Below are 21399 nucleotides of genomic sequence, written 5' to 3'. Positions count from 1 at the left end.
TAAGAAGAAGAATGCTGCTGCTATTCAGTAGGACTTGGGATCAGATTTAGGCGGTGAAACAACAGTTACAACTATAGGTATTAAAGGTAAAGATTCTGAAGCATCCACATGTAATTCTGCACAATCTATTGATAATGAAAATAATGAGAGGGAAAGAAATGAGATTTTTCGTATTAGAGTAATTTCCAAGCATAATAAGATTGATACTTTATTTGATAGTGGATCACAAGTAAATTTGATTTCTGAAACAATTGTAAAGAAGTTTGGGATCACAAACAAAACCTCATGAGAAGCCATATCCATTAGGTTGGGTGTGTGATAAAACAGAGCTACAAGTAACGAGACAATTTAAACTTAGGTTTGCTATTGGATCAACATTTGTAGATGAGGTTGAGTTAGATATAGTTCCATTGGATATATGTGGTATTGTTTTGGGAAGTCCATACTTGTATGATAGGAAAGCTATTTTCTATAGAGCTGAGAATAAGTATCAACTCACTAAAAATGGAATAGAATACATTGTAAGATCTCATAAACTCAAATATAACTATTCTCTCATAAATTCAGGACAGATGAAAAGAATTGTGAATTCAAGTAAGCAGTTTTCACTAATGGTTGTAAAGGCAAAGGATCCTGAAAAATCCAATGTATTTGAAGGCTGTGATTCTAAACAGAAAGCTGATTTGGTTAAAGTTGTTTCAGAGTATGATGTTCTATTTCAAGAACCAAAAGGTCTGCCACCTAAGCGAGAAATAGTACATGATATTTATTTGCATCAAGAGGCTCCATTACCTAACATTAGAGTGTACAGGTTGTCAGCTTTAGAGAATGTAGAAATAAAGAAGCAGGTACAAGAGTTGCTCGATAAAGGGTTTATACGACCAAGCACATCACCATGTGGATCTCCAATCGTGCTGGTGAGAAAGAAATATGGTTTGTGGAGAATGTGCATTGATTACAAAGCACTAAATAAAATAACGATCAAGAATCGTTATCCTCTTCCTCGTATTGATGATTTATTAAATCAATTGAAAGAAGAAGTTTACTTTTCTAAGTTAGACTTGATTTATCCTCTTTCAGGTCAGAGTTGCAGAACAGGATGCATGGAAGACTGCTTTCAAGACAAAGCAAGGACTGTATGAATGGTTGGTTATGCCTTTTGGCTTAACTAATGCTCCTGCTACATTTATGAGAGTCATGAATGATGTACTCAGACCATTTATTGATGACTTTTTAATTGTTTATTTAGATGACATTCTTGTTTTTAGTAAGACATGGGAAGACCATGTAAAGCATGTAAAGCAAACTTTAGATGTTTTAAAAAGAGAAAGTCTCCATGTAAAAATGTCAAGATGTGAATTGGTAGAACATCTTTAAATTATTTGGGTTATATTGTAGGGGGTGGTGAATTGAAGATAGATCCCTCTAAGGTTGAAGTCATTGTGAACTGGCCTAAACCCAAATCTGCTATAGAGGTTAGGAGTTTCCTAGGGGTAGCACAATACTGGAGAAAGTTTATTGCTAACTTTCTTTGATTGCAACTCCATTACATGCTTTAACAGGATTGAAACAGGTGTTTTAGTGGGGAGGCAAACAACAGAAAGCCTTCGACACCTTAAAAGAGAAAATCAGTACAACACTAGTACTAGCACTGCCAGATCTTCAACATCCATTTGAGATTGAGACATATGCCAGTGACTATGCCATGGGAGTAGTGTTGATGCAACACGGAAAACCCATATGCTATCATTCTGAGACATTTACTTCTGCAGTAGTTAATTATCCCACATATGATAAATAATTGTATGCATTAGTACAAAGTGTGAAAAAGTGGAAACATTACCTAATGGGTAAAGAAACAATCATACATACAGATCATCAACCACTTCAATATTTGCACTCACAAACTAAATTGCAGCAATCAAGACATTATAGATGGATGGGTTTTCTACAGAAATTTCATCTTGTCATCAGATATAAGAAGGGCATACACAATAAGGTTGCATACATGTTATCAAGACCAATCATAAATACATCTACTATACTTAAGCATAACTCAGTAATGCATGAAAGTTACATTGAACAATATGCTCAAGATGTAGATTTTAAAGATGTATATACAACTTTAAGTCATGGAAAGCAAGTAGAAGAATTGGATTATTATGTAAAGGACCATCTCTTATATCATTTGGGAAAGTTATGCATTCCACAAACTGAAAGGGTTAACATAATCCGAGAAGCACATACTTCTCTAATATCAGGTCATTTTGGTGTAAGTAAAACAGTTGCACAATTGCAAAGGTTCTGTTATTGGCCAAGAATGCATGAGACAATGTCTAGATATATCAAAGGGTGTACTATGTGTGCTACAAGCAAGCCCAGTAATAGAGAATTAGGCTTATACACTCCACTTCCAATTCCTTCTCCTCATTGGGAAAGTGTTTCCATGGACTTTGTTGGGGGATTGTCGAAATCTAGAAAAGTTCATGATTATTTGTATTTTGTTGTGGACAGGTTCAGTAAAATGCGCATTTTGATACCTTGTAACAAGCAGGTTATAGCTGAACAAACAACGAAGTTGTTCTTTCAGAATGTATGGGTTCATTTTGGGTTACCCACTTCTATTGTATCTGATCGAGATTCTCAATTTGTTGGGAAGTTTTGGTCAAATCTATGGGAGTTGATGGACACTAGGTTGAAGAAGAGCACAACATTTCATCCACAAACAGATGGTCAGACAGAAGTGGTCAATAGGACAATGATCCAGTTGCTTAGAGGCTATTGCAACAAGCATCCCAAGCTTTGGGATGAGCATTTGTGTTATGTGCAACATGCTTACAACCGTGCCAAGCACTCTTCTACTTAGAGATCTCCTTTTGAGACTTGTTTTGGTTTTATACCAAAGTCTCCCTTGGATTTTGTCTTTGGTAAAGAAATAGCAGTTGACAGACATAGTGATGTGGACAAAGCAAGCAAGTTCATTGAACAAATGCAGGAAATTCACCAGGCAGTACAAGAACAGCTGGAAAGAAGTCAAGCCAAGTACAAGGCAAGACATGACAAGCATCGAGCTGAACATAGTTTTCAAGTTGGTGATCAAGTCTGGCTGTACATCAACAAAGACAGAATGCAGGGTGAAGGTAAGAAGCTAAAACCAATAAGGTATGGACCTTTCAAGATACTTGATAAAATTGGTGAAAATTCTTTTTGCCTTGATTTGCCAGCTTATATGTAGATCTATTCAGTCATTAATTCAGTCGTTAATGTAAAAAACTTGAGATTATATGAACCTTCATTGGTTGAAGATCCTGAAGAGCAAAGTCAGTTGCCTTCTATTGGGGATTTGTTGCTTGAGTATCTCAATGAGCTACAAGAAGACACAGTTCTGGACAGGAAGGTGAGAACTATGCGTCGAGGGGATGTTGAGCACCTGAGAGTAAGGCTCAAAGGTTCAAATCGAAGCACAACATGATGGATAGAAATTGAACAAGTGAGGGAGATGTATCCTCACTTAATCGATGCCTAAAATCCAACTTTTGGCGGTCCAAAAGCTTTTTAGTGGGAAGGCATGATCCAAAATGGATCTTGAAGTGGGAAGGCATGATCCAAAATGGATCTTGAATCCTCTAAGTCTTCATATACATATTATTGGAAAACACTATCGCAGAAGAAAAACCAAGAAGAAAGGCGGAAAACAGAGCTAAGCAAAGGTTGAAGTCTCGTTGCACCAGAGCCGTCGAATCGAAAGAGATTAACGGCCCAGATTAAATCGGGACATCGCATCAGAGCAGGCCAGTGGAGTGTATCGGAGGCAGCCTTATGGGAAATGTGACTGTGACCCAGCGACACAATGTGGACCTTTGATCGAGCACGTAGATCAACGGACGTGATTATAATATCGCATCGCAACAATGCAAAGGGGTGATGCCAATAGGCCGCAGGTATTGCGATTGCGATGGGCCGATGGCACTGATCGACGAGTGGACTGGTGGAACAACACAAAGACCCGCGACCCCGTGATATGCGATATGGCGATATTGGCGATTGGAAATTGGCGGAGGAATGGGATTGGAAACAAATACAAAGGGCTGTTGACATATGATTGCGATAAGGGTGGACCCGAAAGGAATTATAGATGTGACTGTATAAAATTTGAAGTCTAATAATAAGCGTTTTTCTATGTATTTCTATGTATTCCCGCTATGGACCAAATACAAAGGGATTATGACCATAGCGTTGTGACTTGCGATAGCGATCAAGCACGGACCCGATATGATTATAGGTCAGATTCAATATCATTTGAAGTCTGGCTTGGCGGAAATTGTCACTGTTTTTAGAGTATTTCTTGTGTATTTCTCTATGTAAATAGAGAAGCGATTCTTTGGGATTTTCACCCGCACTGGTACTTTCCGTTTGAAAATAGGTGGCCACCATACCTTAGGCGTTTTACAATGATTGTTTAACGCTCGACAGGGATTTGAATAGACAGCAGCCGGGAGCGAGAGAGCCCAAAAAGGAATGCAAACTGACAGTGCCGATAGACTTAAAAGCCATTCAATGGCATCAGAGAAAAGTGAGGTAGTTTCTCAGAGAAGAGAGCAAGAGAAAGCAGAAGACAAAGAGCAAGAGGGAGAGTCTGTGCACTCTTTTAGACTCGAGGATTTCGACTAAATCCCTGTTGTTTTGTCACTGTTGTGTTGAGACTCTATTTGAGCTCACATTTGTGATATTCTACTCTTGAAGACATAATATAGAGGTCGACATTGAAAGCTTAGACCAGGAGACGTAGCCAGGGGGTCTGGTGAAATCCTTCATTATTTTGCTTGTGTTGATGTGTGTTTATTATGTTCATTGTCTATATTATTCTCAATCTTTTCGTTCCATTGCACTAAATAATATAGGCATTCCTGCACATGAGTCTATAATACCTTAATATTGATTTAAGATCTCATTTTCAGATCAGGAATCCTATGAATTATCAAATTGATCACACTTCTTGGTGAGACCTTTGCGAGCTCTTCTTCGCCCCCTCGTGGAGGTGAAATCAAGGGGCTAGTTTCTAGCTCCACAAAACCTTCACTTTTGTAGATTCTCCCACTTTGCGTAGCCCCAAACATCAATTTATTCGCATAACCCACTTTTCACACAATAGAATTTTAATCCAAGTGTTCAAAGACTTAACATACTTACCTCATGGTCCTTTCAAGAAGCGTCGTTCTGCCTCGCTATAGCTGACTGAAGTATCTACCGCGAACTAGGTGATGAATCCTCCTATAATTCGATTGAGCCAGTGATCAATAGCGCGCGCGATCTTATCCTTCGATGTTTCCAATATACGCACCAATTTTGGAGTCCACACAATAGTTCTGTCGATCTTGCATCTTCCTTGGCTATCTGCTAGCTTCACGATCCACTTGTATAGCTCAGTAGGGAAGGATGCGAAGAAAATTTCATGGATCTCTGTGTATAAGTAGCAGTCAAACCACTCTTCTTTTGATAGTCGTGGATTCCTGTTCTCCTGCGCCGCGAGCTCATGAATCTTTCTATCCAACCAATATTCAATTCCTTTATTTGTTGGATTCCAGTGATACGACATCAGACATCTTTATGCAGATCCCAGTCCTGGCAATAAAACCATTTGTTGGCTTATTGGGGCCTGACCCAGGTTCAGAGTTAATTAGCCAAACAAAGCCCTGTACTACTGGCCCTTTAAGTAATAGTCTGCAGAGCGCGGACTGAGGTCTCACCCGAAGTAGCATGGGGGGGGGGGGGGTTCTGGAACCAGGTTTCCACACCCTTGAGACGTCTTAGGGGTTGATTTGGTCCAACTACTAGTCCCTATGTGTAGATTGCTTCGTGCACTTCCCTGGCATTCGTGCCCTGATAGATTCGCCTTCGCGCAACCCTAACCAGGGGCTGTGGGGCTTCCGCACTGCTGGAGCAGCGTTTTGCACTATTTCCCTAAATCACACCTGAGATCTTACTTGCCTTCTTACACAGTTAGTTATCTTCACGTAAGGAGAAGCCTTGTGGTATATTTATTTATACAGTTCATGCATATAAGTTCGTGCAGAAAATAAACAGTAAAATTGCAAATTATACCCAATAATACATAAAGCAGAAAAAGATACACAGAAATATGGTAAACTTCTCTTTATTAATTCTTCCAACGGTTACAAACTTGACCTGCCCCGTGCACTCAGCTGCGGACTACTAGTCCTCTGCGCACACTGCTGCAGAGCCTTCTCCTACTCTACGACCCAAGACACACTTTACACTTTGACTCAAGCTCTTAGACTCATCATGCTTCTATTAATTTTTTCCCTTTTTTCTACAGTTAGAGCCTTGCTCTATTTATACAATTCCATGGTCCGCGGAACATGGATGGATCTTTCAAGCCGATATTACATTTACAAAAACAAGGGCGGACAACCCTGTGACTCTATTATGACTTCGCACTCCATGCCCACAAATCGCAGAGTATTTACAAAGGACTTGGTCAAAACTTGGGCTTTAAGCCCCAAAACATGCCTTAGGGGAATTCCATGCCCAATAGATAATTTTGAGGTTCAAATGACATTTTTTGGGGGTAAAACTTTGTTTCTTTAGTGTATCACCATTTTTTCTGATTCTACACATAAATAAATTTCTAATGACACAAGAATTACCTCAATCGAAGTCCATATGCAAACATTACACCACTGAGAAGTTGACCTTCCTGTTTTGGCCACCATGAATCAAGAGGATGCCATGTCAACCCTCATGATTAATTATGAATGGGTTAGACATGTGATCATGATGAAGAAGGCTCTAAAAGAGTCCATGTTGGGGCTTGGTTATGCCCAATTTTGACACCTTTTTCTATACTTTCCCTCTCACATTTTGACTATCTCTAACCCCTCCTATACCTATCTCGGTTATAATACTTGTGATTGCCAAAAGGGTGTTGTAGGCTGAAGGTATGCAAATTAATATTAAAAAGCTTCTTTTACCTTAACTTTGAGTATTCTTTAGCTAGATGTTTGTTATTTTATTACCATGCCAACTAATCTCGAGTTCTTGTGCATATTTTCTTTGATTCGGAAATAGGCTCATAATTCCCGCAGAACAACTGTGCGATCTTATTTCCTGTAGACACTCCAGATTTCCCGCAATCGCAGATTTCCTATAACTGCGTGGATTTCCTATAGAAACATCGGAGGTTAGCCATATTCCATGGATATCTAAGTCCAATGGGAACATGGGTTTTGCGGGAGATATATCACATATGGCTACTATCCTATTGGCCTTCTCAGATATGCCAACAACACCGCCCAGATTCAGAAGTCTTCTCTCGTTGGCTGTTTGGAGGAACAACTATAGCCATGTAACGAGTTTTCATCTAATCCATGCTTTCAGTCATGGATTAGACCCAGTATGGCTAAAAATGATATATTGTAACATATTTGTTAGCCTAAGGCTTAGATTAGCAGTCTCCTTTATTTCGAGCCATATATGGGCTTTGTCAATGTATAAATTATGTCCTAGTTTCGATGATAGGGGTCCGTTAGAGTGCTGGGTTGGTTTCAGCACTAACTTTGTATCAGATTGTACTCGACTGTATTTTCAGATTAATATAAAGATATATGTTATGTCCATTGCAGTGAGCAAGCTCCTCTAATTTGAAGGGGTTGTGAGTAAGGGAGGGCCCCCTTTGCTCACAACTCCCATAGTTTAGTTTTCATGTATTTTATTTCTATTATGTAGTAATAATTCATTTTTATAGCTAATGTACTCTTTCTAATATATCAACAACACTGGATGAAATGAATTAGTTTCTGTTTATGTGTGGGATTCAAGTAATGAAGATTTGATTTCTCATGTTGATTGAATTTCTTAATTTGTTGTAAGTGATTTTTATATCTTTTCCTAATCATCATCAGCAATCTTAAGAGTTGTAGAGGGAAGTTCGATCCACTCTATAGTCTTTGCTGCTAAGTGATTGATGTAGGAAAGAGTCATTGGTTTTGTATGATTGGTTAATTAGATTAATCACCACTTACAGTATTAGGTCTACATATACTTTGCATGCATCTCATAAGCTTACCTACCTGAGTTGATGATTTATGTTTAATCAAAATATAATGCTATAATTTGACTCCACATTTTAGCACCATTGACGGGGAGGTGCTAAAGGGATAATACTAAAGTGTTTTTATTACATGCATTTTTTGTAATTTTTCAGGACTGGGGGAGTTGAAGTGGTAAGACGAAGGTCAAAGCCCACGCACCGGAGCAGGTCAAAAATTCACCAAAGTTGTGTCCTGATTTTTTGGTAAGTAGTTTCTTTTGAATTTGTTTTCATAGTAGATGATTGGGTCCAACATCTACAAATGTCTTTTGTGGTGGTGTGAGCACCACTTCATTTACTAATACACTGGCAAGGAAAAATAAGTCTGTAAGAAATAAGGAAATAAGGGAAGAAGAGTCCGGTCAGGAGGTCTGTGGTCCTCAAAAGAGCCCAGAACATATTCCTGCTTCTACTAAGGCAAATTCTGTAGGAAAATATTTTGTTGCTGCCCATTTTGAATCTCCTGTCACAAGGAAAACAACATATCTGCTCAATGGTTAGCCTGAAAAGGAATTCCTTGGCAATCCTGTTCGAGAACCAGAAATCCAAACCATCAATTCTGCAGGATCTGCAGTCTACAAAGCTCGCACTTCCTTTTGGTCCAGAATGGCCCATGAAGAGTGGACTGGTTACACAGATGGATACAATGAGAAGGAATAAGAACTGGTCACATTCGAATTCCCTATCAGGGAGGCAGTTGGAGCTACTTAGATGAAGAATATTCCTCCTTCAACCTTGCTTAGTTTTCGTGGCGTTCCTAGTGAAGATCCCGATGCCTTTCTATTCGAATTCGATGTGTTATGTAGAAGCTATGAATATTCTTCCAATGCTCAGAAGTTGAAGTTGTTTCCTGCAACATTGAAGGATGCGACTCACAGGTGGTTCATGGGGTTGGCTTGAAACTCCATTACAACTTGGGAGGAAATGAAAAAGGTATTCTTAAGAAATTATCAAGATTATTGCAAGACTAGGGACCTCAGAGAAGAAATATTTGACATGGCTCAGGAGGAGGGGCAGAGCATTGAGGACTTGGTGGAGAGATTTCAGTATAATCTACAAAGGTCTAAAATAAATCAACTGAGCAAGGATACAAAAAGAACAATTTTGATCAAAGCAATCACACCAGAATCTCTGGAGATTTTGAATCTGATGGGAGGAGGTGACATATCAAAGTTGGGCTATGATGAAGTATGTGAGATATGTTGTCGATATTCAAGAGGAAATTCAAAAGTTGGAGGAGGAACAAGAGATACTGCTTCTAGGATTGTCAAGTCAGTTGTTGGAGCTCGAGTAACCAGAGCTGAAATGGGTAATTCATTTAAAAATTTTAAGACTGATATTCTTAGCACATTATCTTCTCAATTGGATGTTTTGTAGGTTAAGAAGAAACAAGAAAAACCAGAGGAACTAGAAAAATCCATGGCTGTGTTCTGTTCGAAATGCAAGAAGAAGCATGCCTTGAGGGAATGTCCTGCAGATAGCATAGAGATATGCCAAATCTGTGAAGCAGAACACTCTACTAATCAATGCCCGTCACTTCCTGAAATCAAAGCAGCATATCTAGCCGATCAAGGAGCTGTCAATGCACTTTATGCAATGGCACCTCAAAGACCATGGAAACCACGTGCTGTAGGTATGGCTCAGTCGCATTTTCAAGTTCCTTATAATCAAAATCAGATGTGGAATATTCCAATGCCCTAGCAGACCTGACCTCCACAACAGCCTTGGCAGGGGAACTTTTCTTACTCCACCACTCAGAATTTTGCTTCTCAAAACTTTTATCCTCCACAACCTACACAACAACAAATGATTCAACCTCAACAACAACAACTTCAGCTGCTTGCCCCACCAAATCAACCTCATCCTACGCAAATTCTTGCCCAACCAGTGTCTGAACCAATAATTAAACCATCCAATCCGCTCACAACATTAGATTGATAACCTATCCCACTTTTCCTACCTACTGTATTGTACCACAGTCGCTGTAGGAAATTTCTGTTCCTGTTTTACAGGAATTTCTTGTGTCGCTGCAGGAAATCCAACTGAGGTCAGGAAAAGTGGTGAATCAACCCAAAATAATTGAAGAGATTGTAGAGGAAGACTCTCTAGAAATGCCTGAAGTTGAAACCACACCTGAACCAGCAGAACAACCTACTTCAAGGCCACAAGAACCTTCCTCATCCCATACAATCCAACCTCCTTTTCCAGAGAGGTTGGAAATGAGACTAAAGCAACCCGAGTTTGATCTTGTGTCTGAATTGAGAAATGTATGCATTAAGATCCCTTTGCTGCAAGAAATTAAAGATATCCCAATGTATGCTAAGACAGTAAGGGATATATGTACCAAGAGACCAGGAAGACAAAAGAAATAACTCTCTACAATTCAAGTAGGTGGAAATCTTGCAGGTTTAATGTCTACCGGACTTGTTACTGAAAAATATGCAGACCTTGGAATCCCTGTGGTTACCACCTTTGTCAATGGACAACCTACAAAAAACACTTTAATTGATTTAGGTGCAGCCATTAATGTGATGACTATGGAGACCTTATCTAGAATATGAACCTTTGACTTATTGCCTACTCCTACCATGCTAGAATTAGTAGACAAGTCTAAGGTAAAGTGAGAGGGGGTATTAGAAGACATTGTCATCTCATTAGATTCCTGGAAGTACCCTACATATTTTTATGTTCTTCAACCAAAAATTAACTTAGGAGGGCATCCTTTGATCTTGGGGAGACCGTGGTTAGCCACAGTAGATGCCTATATAGGGTGTAGGTTCAGAAACATGACCATCACTCATGGGATTGAAACAAAGCACATTAATTTGTACCCCCCCACTCAACCTCTCTTGAGATCAGAAAATACACATTGGGTTGAAGAAGAAGAGCATGATTTAGAATGTGCCCGACCAATTTTGACAATTGCCCAAGCCATGAGCCTTAAAGAAAATTCAGAAGAAAATTTGATAAATTGTTGTATTTCTAATCCTGATTTTCTACAGCAAGAAGGAAGGCAGTCTAGTCATAATTTAGATCTCATTACTGATCTGCAGGATTTTCATGAATATAGTATAGCAACCGATTACATTCAGCCTTATTATCTACATTTCCTACATATTCCATGATTGAATGGGGGAGTAAGGTGGTTGAAATTTTTCCTGAAAAACCTTTGAATATTAATTTTGCCTTAACCCCTGAACATGAAAAAAAGTTAATTCAAGCATTGAAAAACTTTTCAGACACTTTTGCTTGGGAATACATAGATATGAGAGGCATTCACCTGGACACATGCATTCATCATATTTATATAGAAGAGAAAGCCAGGCCCGTGAGACAACCACAAAGGAGGATGAACCCCGCTTTAAGGGAAATTGTGAAAGATGAATTACAGAAATTGTTAAATGTAGGGTTCATCTATCTTATCTCAGATAGTTAGTAGGTATCTCCATTGGTTATTGTCCCCAAAAAGAATGGTAAATGGTGAGTGTGTGTAGATTACAAGGAACTAAATAAGGCCACATTGAAAGATCATTTTCCCTTGCCTTTTATAGACCAAGTGCTGGATACTTTGGCAGGAAAAAATTATTTTTCTTTCCTAGATGGGTTTAGCGAGTACAATCAAATTAGAATAGCTCCGGAAGACCAGGAAAAGACTACATTCATATGTCCTTGGGGCACCTATGCATATAGGGTACTGCCATTTGGTCTATGCAATGTACCAACCACATTCCAAGGGGCGGTCCATGGTATTTTTTTTGATATTTTGCATGATTGAGTAGAAGTTTATATGGATGACTTTACAGTCATGGGTGATACTTTTGAAGAAGCTTTACATAATCTTGAAATTTTTTTGCAGAGATGTAGAGAAACCAACCTCTCATTAAGTAATGAAAAATGTTTTATGATTATGAATGAAGGTATTGTTTTGGGTTATCATATTTTCGCTGTAGGAATTAAATTCGATCTGACAAAAATTGAAGTCATTTCAAAGCTACCCCCACCAACCAATTAGAAGGGAGTCTGAAGTTTTCTTGGGCATGTAGGCTACTATAGAAGGTTTGTTGAAAATTTTACAAAAGTAGCCTCTCCATTATTTAAATTGCTGACTAAAGAAGCTAAATTTCATTGGGATGATGAGTGTCAAGCTGCATTCGATACACTCAAGGAAAAACTTTCTTCAGCACTAGTATTGAGAGGCCCAGATTGGCAATTGCCTTTTCATATTTCCACTAACGTCTCTGATTCAACCATAGGAGAGATATTGGGACAAAAGGAAGATCCGGTAACCCATGCTATTTATTATGTTAGTAAAAATTTAACTCCTGTAGAACTGAATTATACAGTAACTGAAAAAGAATTCCTTGTTGTGATTTATGCTATTAATAAGTTTAGACATTACATCACGATCTATGAAGTTTTTTTACACACCTATCACTCTGCCATTCGATATCTCATGAATAAACCAATTACTAATGGCAAGATTACTAGGGGGATTTTGTTGTTGCAAGAATTTGACATCACGGTATTGGATAGGCCTGGAAAGGAAAATCGGGTAGTTGTTTTCTTATCTAGACTCAACCATGCAGGTGAGGATGTTCTTGTTAATGATAGCTTTCCTGATGAAAATTTGTTTTCTATTTATGTTAAAACACCTTGGTTTGCACACATGGCCAATTACCTTGCTACAGGAAAGTCACCTCCTTATTTTTCATCTAATTAGAAAAAGAGAATTATTAGAAAAAGTGTTGATTACTCTTGGATCAGGGGAGATATTTTTTTCACTGGACTTGATTTGATTATCTACAAGTGTGTCCAGGAAGACGATATCTATGACATTTTGAGAGCTTGTCACGATGAACCATGTGGAGGACATTTTGCAGACAAGCGAACAACTTATAAAATCCTTCGCTCAGGTTATTATTGGCCAAGTCTTTTCAAAGATGCAAGGGAATATGTCCGGAAGTGTGATAGCTACTAGAGAATGGGCTGGCCTGTACAATCATATGAGATGCCTTTGCAGCCACAGGTTCTTATAGAACATTTTGAGAGGTGGGCTCTTGATTTTGTAGGTACCATCAACCCTATATCCAAAGGTAAGAAGTATATTTTAGCTTGTACTGATTATGTTACGAAGTGGGTGGAGGCAAGAGCATTACCTAGAGCAATAGAGAAAACAATGTAGATTTTCCTTTTTATGATATTTTTGTAAGATTTGGGGTATCTAGAGAAATAGTCACTGATCAAGGTACTCAGTTTGTATCAAATCTTATGTAGGGAATTGTGTAGAAATATCAGATTACTCACCGGAAGTCCACCCCTTATCATCCACAGGCCAATGGGTAGGTGGAATCAACAAATAAGGTGTTGGAGACAATCCTTACCAAGACAATGCAATTACATAAGAAGGATTGGTCTGACTGACTTCCTGAAGCATTGTGGGCCTACCAGATTACATGGAGAAATACCACTGGCTTTTCTCCGTATGAATTGGTGTATGGAAAGAAAGTTTTATTTCCCATTGAATTTCAGATCAAAACTTTTAAAATGGTAGTAGATTTGGGAATAAACCTTGATGAAGCTTAACAACAAAGAATCCTGCAGCTCAATGAGTTGGATGAAATTAGGCATGATTCTTTTCAGAACACTGACTCGATTAAGAAACAACATGCTAAATGGCACAAAATATACATTAAAAAGAAGCAGTTCAAAGAGGGACACTAGGCATTGTTGTATGATTCTAAATTTAAGAACTTTAAAGGAAAATTTAACACACGTTGGCTGGGCCCCTATGAAATTGAGAAAGTCTTTGATAATGGGTCTATGCGGGTTAAAACCATTGATGATGGGAGTGTTACCTTCTTGGTGAATGGGCACAAACTCAAGTTATATCAGAAACCGCAATCTAAGGAGGAATTTGTGGAAGAAATTGTGAAGAAAAGAGAGCTGGAGAGGGTGAGAGAAGGGATCATTCCTTCCCTTATCTCTTCTCGATTTCCTACTCGCACAATGAGATCACTTTGTTCCTCCTCGTGCTCGGTAAAACATGAGAGGAATGTCTATTGGGTATAGGTTTATCCCTTTTTCTGGGTCCAATGGACGAATTACGGAAAAGGAACCGCTCTAGAGTATTCTTTTCCAAGTATTTCAAACTCTCTAAAAATTAAATTTGGTGAGCGTGGACTGCCCTAATCTCTTTAAAATTATAGGTTAGTAGGTTTTCTCAATAAGATTTTGTTTTCAATTAAATTGGATTGCTCGTGTTGGATTGATGTGGGATTTCTTAAGGCCCTCCTTCTAATAATCTTGGCCCATCGACATCAGCAAGTTATCTGGGTGCAAGATCAGAGCCTTATGATGCCTTGAAGCTTGTATGCCCCAATGACATGCTATCTCATCAGCAGCAATGGGGAATCACTATCATTCCTTGATTGCTGGATCCTACAGGGGAGTTCAACGTCAACACATTAATTCACACCCGATGGGATGCATCAGGGTACCTTGGTCCTTGCTCTCATTAAAGATGAAGGGCCTCGCATTGGTTAACAACTGACCTCAATGGATAGTAATCCAATGAGCTCATTGCACCTTCGACATCAACACCTTTTATTCGTGTGCGGTGGATTGTACACCAGTGAGGGAGAAGTGTTAGTTGGTGGTGTTAGCGCTTGAGATTTCACCCTAGGCTGAGGAAGGTAAACCTTCAAGGCAACATCAAACCATTTCACCTCGTAGCTAGCCCTACGAGGTATGAGAAGGCTCTCTCGGGTCAGATTTGATAGATCTTTCAATATGATTAGGCTGACCAATTAAGAATAAAGATTTTAGGCTAGTAAATTGATAGGGGGGTTGATTTAATGATTTTTGGGGTTTTTGGTGGCAATTGGAGGGAGTGCAATTCAGGGTGCGGGGATTGAGCACAGTTTTTGCAGGGGGATCTTTGGGGCAAGGTAGGAGTGGGCGCTGATGCCTTAATCTGAGATGGATGATCAGGGATGATAGAGGAGGAGCTAAACAGGGCAAACAACCACTTTGAATCCTCTTTAGACAGTGGAAAACATAGATATTGAACAAAATTAAAAGCTGAGCATGGCATGCATGAATTCAAACTTTATCACTTCATCTGTTCAATTAGCAGCAAAGAAAGAGATGGAACACATAAACACACTTACAATAACATGTAGAGAACACACCATCAACACAAAAATCCACAAGAATCCACAATGATGTCTGCAAAACCCTGGCCTTCCTTTTCCTTAAATTGCAGAGATAGATGTACAATATACAATGAAAGCTTTCTTCCACAAGAGTCCAACCATGAAAATGAGAAGGAGAGAGCATAATATAGACCATCTAGACCATCTAACTCCTTTCCCCACCTCTAGGGGTCGAGCTCAGCTTCCTAGGAGCAGTTTGAACTAATTCTAAACTAAGAACTAGAAAATAGGCAGCCAAACAACTTGCCTCTATTACTTAGCTAACTCATCCATGCATTAATTTTTCACTTTTTACATCATGGAAGATTCTAGAAGGGTAAAGAGAGATAAAATATATCAAAGTGCCATGAAAATATTACATTTATCCATCATCTACAAGTAAAAATGGTCAACCATAGTCAAAACAGTGTTTTTTGACAAAAAAGGTCAATTCTGGTAAAGCTGGCTCGAATGGTCGCGCGCCCTATTCAAATGGTCGCGCCCCTTTGCAGCTACTTTTGAGTGTGTTCCACTGATCCAAATCAGGTGCAAGATGGCTCATTGGAAAGCTTGGTCTGTCTACTTTCCATCCCAAGTGGAATTTCTGAATTTGGAGTTGTTTTGCCCCCTCAAAAATCATTTCTCCCAAGGTCACTTTCTGCAACTCAAAAAGTGGGCAGAAAGTCATTTTTTTGATGTATTTTGAGCTTTTGGAGGCTCAAATCTCAAAATCAGGCTTCTCCCAAGTATTGGTAATTTTTCTCTTTGCATGCCCTTTCCAAAAATGCCAAGTTTTCAAAATTCTGAGCAGTCCTCCAAAATGGTCTCACCCGGGGTGAGACCATTCCAATGGCCAAAACCTGTAAATTGCACAAAAAATTCACAAATGACAAAATTTTCTCCAAATTTCTTGAAATTTGGGCTGGGAGTCCCCAATCAAGTACCATGCTCATTCAAAGAGGCTTTGGCCAAAGTTTGGAGTGGATCGGGCGTTTTCCTTCGTTTTTGTGCTTTGGCCAATCGTCCTTGGAGCACCTTCGTTCTCGCCGGTACTTTTGACATTTCTCTCAAACCATGACACCTGTGTAAAAAGTGAAAGAGGTTTTTGTTCCTTGGCATGTTGTGGACAAAAAACTCTCTCAGTTTTGCAAAATTCATCTTTGAGTGCTCAGAAACAACTTTTGAGTGAAACTTGTCCCGATGTGTGAAACAAGGGATTTTGTCGAAATGGAGTGAAATGAAGGGGATAGAGGGCTTCTAAATTCTTGGGGAAATTTTTGGGAGTGGGGAGAGATGTTAGGAAGCAGGGGAAAGTGGAATCTCAGAGATTGAGTGAGGGGAAGGGGTCGAAATGGACGAAACACAGGCCCAACCTAGAAAATTGCCAGGTTGTAGCTAGAAACTAGGGTTTGTGCAAAAATGAGGAATTTGGCGGATCTAAGGGATGGGAAGTGTTTGATAAGGTACTTTAAGGATAGGGGAAGGTGTATGAACATCGGGAAACAAGTTTTGCCGGTGATTTGACCATCCAAGAGAAATTGCCTTCAAAACCCTAGGAGAGGGAAATGACCTTGCCTGGGCGCAACATGAAGCATGAACAAGGTGTGAAATGACTCATTAGACACTGACATGACAATGAAAACCCTCTGAATGATGATAAACTCAGCTGAATGATGACATGGACTGACATTTGGGCAAACCCTAGACCTAATGCCTAGTGACCAAATTTTGGCTTGAAAACTCACTGAAATGACAAAATTTGACCTTGACACTTCAAAATCACTTTGTAAGAGCACATTTGATCACTGGAGGAAGGCTGGAAAGACTGACACTAACAGGTGGTTCAATTTCCTGCAGAAGATTCGCAAGTCATGGTCTGATTTCCTGTAGAAGCTCCGTAAGTCATGGTCCGAATTCCTGCAGAAGCTCCGAAAGTCACAGCTCAATTTTTTGGAAGATTCAGCAGTGTGGTTCCATTTCCTGCAGAAAAATTTCAGCAGTCCTGGTTCCATTTCCTGGAGCGACACCCTGGTTTTCTGAAAAACAAAACAAAAAGCATAGACAGAGCATTAATTTAAAATTATTTAAAAAGTACTGACATATTTTTAATACTAGTCAAGGTCATGAATTGTGAAATCATATATCTGATTTAATTATTAGGTGGGTTATCATCTCAAGGACATGAACGCGTCATTCGAAGTACTAGACCGTTGGAAGGTATAAGGTAACGTATAGCTGGTGACAGGACACTTGAGGTAAAGGGTAATTAACGCTTTTATTTTTAAATTATTTGTATGATTTTTCGGCTATGGTCACCTTTACGGAAAACACAGCCATAATCTGATATATTATGACCCCATCTCCTCACCTGATCGCCATGATTCTGACACAACCATTATACGTACTCCCGATATCTTCTTGTAGGTCGGATCATGATGACAATCATGATCATGACCCGTCTTTTGAAATTCCCATGCTTTGCGATCACCTTCTATAATAAGCCCTCCCTTGTCGCGCGAGTCTGTTACAAGCTTAAGCTGATATTTCCAAAGAATTGCATACGCCCTGTCCACCAGTCTTTCACCATGTCGAAACTACGTGCCCCTGTCCGCTTTGAGCCACAAGGGCATGAATTGCTGGAGGCTGACCCTCGCAGCAAGATGAGATTGGAAAGAGGAGGGTGGCTGCCATTTTTCTAGCGATTCAGCGACCACAACTCCAAGGTGACAAAATATTTTGCTTTGAGCCTGAACGACGATAAGGCTCAAGTTGGGGATGTTCAATTCAGGTTGACTGAAGATTTGGTAGCACGAACATGTAGAATTTCACAGTTGGGAGAACGTTGGTTCAAGAACCAGGGTTTCAACAAGAATTTATGCGCACTCTTCCTCCACAAAGAGAATTCGTACCTCGACTTGACTAAGGGGATCTCGCTGGAGTTCTTGAAGAGTAAGTACTAGAGCTTGTTATTTTTCCTACAGAAATACATCATGTGTGAAGGTCACTTCGACCTTGCAGTCTTGTTTCATATTCAGCTCCTCACCCATTTCCATGACAAGCCATTAAATTTTCCCTATTACTTGAGGATGTCGCTGATGAAGATGTCAATGGCTGCCACGGAAAGGGGGGTCAATTTAGAGGAAAACCTCTACCACCACAGGCTGGTGAAACTAATCTTGGTGGAGGTTTTGAAAGATAAAAAGCAGACATGGGAGGATTTCTTGGCTGAAAACTACTTTTTAGAGAATGAGGATTATGATTCCTCTAATTCTATGGAGGAAGCACTGATAGATAAATCAGAGAAAAATCCACGGATGCATGGGCTACAAATAAAAGGGAAAGAAGAGGAGAAAAACTTTGACCCTTCAGAGTCTACAGTAGAAAAACTAGTGGAAAAAGCGAAGAAAAAGTCACAGACTTAGAAGCCACTGGTAAAGAAGGAAAAGAAGGATGACCTCGGCTCTCTGAAGCCCACTAAGAAGAAACCCAAAGAAAAACCAAAGAAGAAGAAGAAGCCTCAGACCCTTGGGCTACAGACGAAGGAAGCAGAAAAGATGAGGAGGTGGTGGTGACAGGGGAGATTGTGGGCCAAAAGCCCAAGTCGAAGAATGGTACTTCCACCTTGGAAAAAATATTTACCAGAAGCCAGGTTGTTCGGCTGGTAATAAAATATACTGCGGATGTAGAAGTATTGCCCAAGACACTGGGTAAGAAGAAGGAGAAACACCATGGCCCACCCAAAGATAAAGAGAAGATTGAGTCAGTTGAGTTTACTGGTGAGGAAGCGATGTCCGTTCAGGACTCTTCGCTGCATGGAAGCGGGAATAACACAAAAGAGGAACAACAAGCAGAGGAGGACCTCGGGTCCTCTAAATCTCTCCAAGGACATCAAGCAGGGGAAGTGACCCCTTAGAAGAGATGGTCTCTACAGGAATTGGAACAAATCATCAGCGAGCTCACCATTTCGGAGAGAGCTTTGAGAAAGGAAAACGAGACCCTGAAGGAGAACAATCTGTGTATCCAGAAGGAGCATGAAGAGTGGGTTTAGAAAATGGCCTGAATTATGAGAAAGAAGCAGGATAAGATCAATCATCTAAAAAAGAAGAATAGACTGTACAAGGGTCAAATTCCTACAAAACCTAGTAGTAACTAGTTGAACTAGTTGGCGGAGGTAGCAGATTAGTTGGCTGTAGTAGCTGCAAATCAGGATAAGGAATGATTTCCTTTTTCTTTTTGGGGAGATGCAACAATTTTGCTTGCATAAGGGGCATGCAAGGACTTAGGTGTGGGGGAGATGTTGGGGCTTGGTTTTGCCTAATTTTGACACCTTTTTCTATACTTTCCCTCTCACATTTTGATTATCTTTAACCCCTCCTATGCCTATATCGGTTATAATACTTGTGTTTTTGCCAAAAGGGTGTCGTAGGCTGAAGATATGAAAATTAATATTAAAAAGCGTCTTTTACCTTAACTTTGAGTATTCTTTAGCTAGCTGTTTGTTATTTTATTACCATGCCAACTAATCTCGAGTTCCTGTGCAAATTTGCTTTGATTCGGAAACATGCCCATAATTCATGCAGAACAACTCTATGATCTTATTTCTTGCAAACTCTCCAGATTTCCTGCAGTCGGAGATTTCCTGTAACTGCGCGGACTTCCTGCAGCATCATCGGCGGTTAGCCATATTCCATGGATATCTAAAGCCAACGGGAACATGGGTTTTGTGGGAGATATATCACATATGGCTGCTATCCTATTGGCCTTCTCAGATATGCCAACAACGCTGCCCAGGTTCAGAAGTCTTCTCTTGTTGGCCGTTTGTAGGAACAAATAAACCATATAACGAGTTTTCGTTTAATCCATGCTTTCAGTCATGGATTAGACCCAATATGGCTAAAAACAATATATTGTAACAGATCTGTTAGCCTAAGGCTTATATTAGTAGTCTCCTTTATGTCGAGCCATATATGGGCTTTGTCAATGTATACATTATGTCCTAGTTTCGCTGACAGGGGTCTGTTAGAGTGTTGGGTTGGTTTCAACGCTAACTTTGTATCAGATTGTACTTGACTATATTTTTAGATTAATATAAAGATATATGTTTTGTCCATTGCATTGAGCATGCTCCTCTAATTTGAAGGGGTTGTGAGTAAGGGAGGGGCCCCTTTGCTCACAACTCCTATAGTTTAGTTTTCATGCATCTTATTTATGTTATGTAGTAATATTTCATTTTTACAACTAATGTACTCTTTCTAATATATCAACAACACTGGATGAAATGAATAAGTTTATGTTTATGTGTGGGAATCAAGTAATGAAGATTTGATTTCTCATGTTGATTGAATTTCTTAATTTGTTGTAAGTGATTTTTATATCCTTTCCTATCATCATCAACAATCTTAAGAACTGTAGAGGGAAGTTCGATCCACTCTATAGTCTTTGCTACTAAGTGATTGATGCAGGAAAGAGTCATTGGTTTTGTATGATTGGTTGATTAGATTAATCACCACTTATAATATTAGGCCTGCATATACTTTGCATGCATCTCACAAGCTTACCTACCCGAGTTGATGATTTATGTTTAATCAAATTATAATGTTATAATTTGACTCAACAGTCGATATTGTAACTCTGGTTAAGAATTGAGGGAGTCAAACCTGACCACCAGTAGGCTATTGAGTTGTGTTGTAACTGGGCCACTAGGAGGAAAAGGGGTTCCATTCTTTTCGAGTGTATCTGGTTCCATAGCTGAACAAAGTAGTTGAGAGGAATAGGGAGAGAGCACACATAGAGGATTTATGCATTGTAGTATCCCATGAGCCTCATGCCTTACTTATTTTTACTCACAACCATTTTATATTAAGAGAAGAGAGCATAACGACCTCACCTTCTAACTGGGTTTTCTCCCGAAAGGGTTTCCCAAGATATATCTTGTGTCAACCGTGGTTTGTGAGTTTTTATTTCACTGTTCTCTATTTTCTACATAATTAGAGTTTGCATGCATACACAATAAACAATAATTTACAAATCTAAAAATCTAAAGATAAATAAACCCTCATAGTCTAGATTTCAGTTTTTTAAGAATACTTTATTAGA

This window comes from Pinus tabuliformis, chromosome 2_1, assembly GCF_031772625.1.
Source record: "Pinus tabuliformis cultivar Carrire ecotype Pingquan chromosome 2_1, CPIR1, whole genome shotgun sequence".
In the NCBI taxonomy this organism is placed as follows: Eukaryota; Viridiplantae; Streptophyta; class Pinopsida; order Pinales; family Pinaceae; genus Pinus; species Pinus tabuliformis.
Note: the sequence above shows the minus strand (reverse complement) of the source record.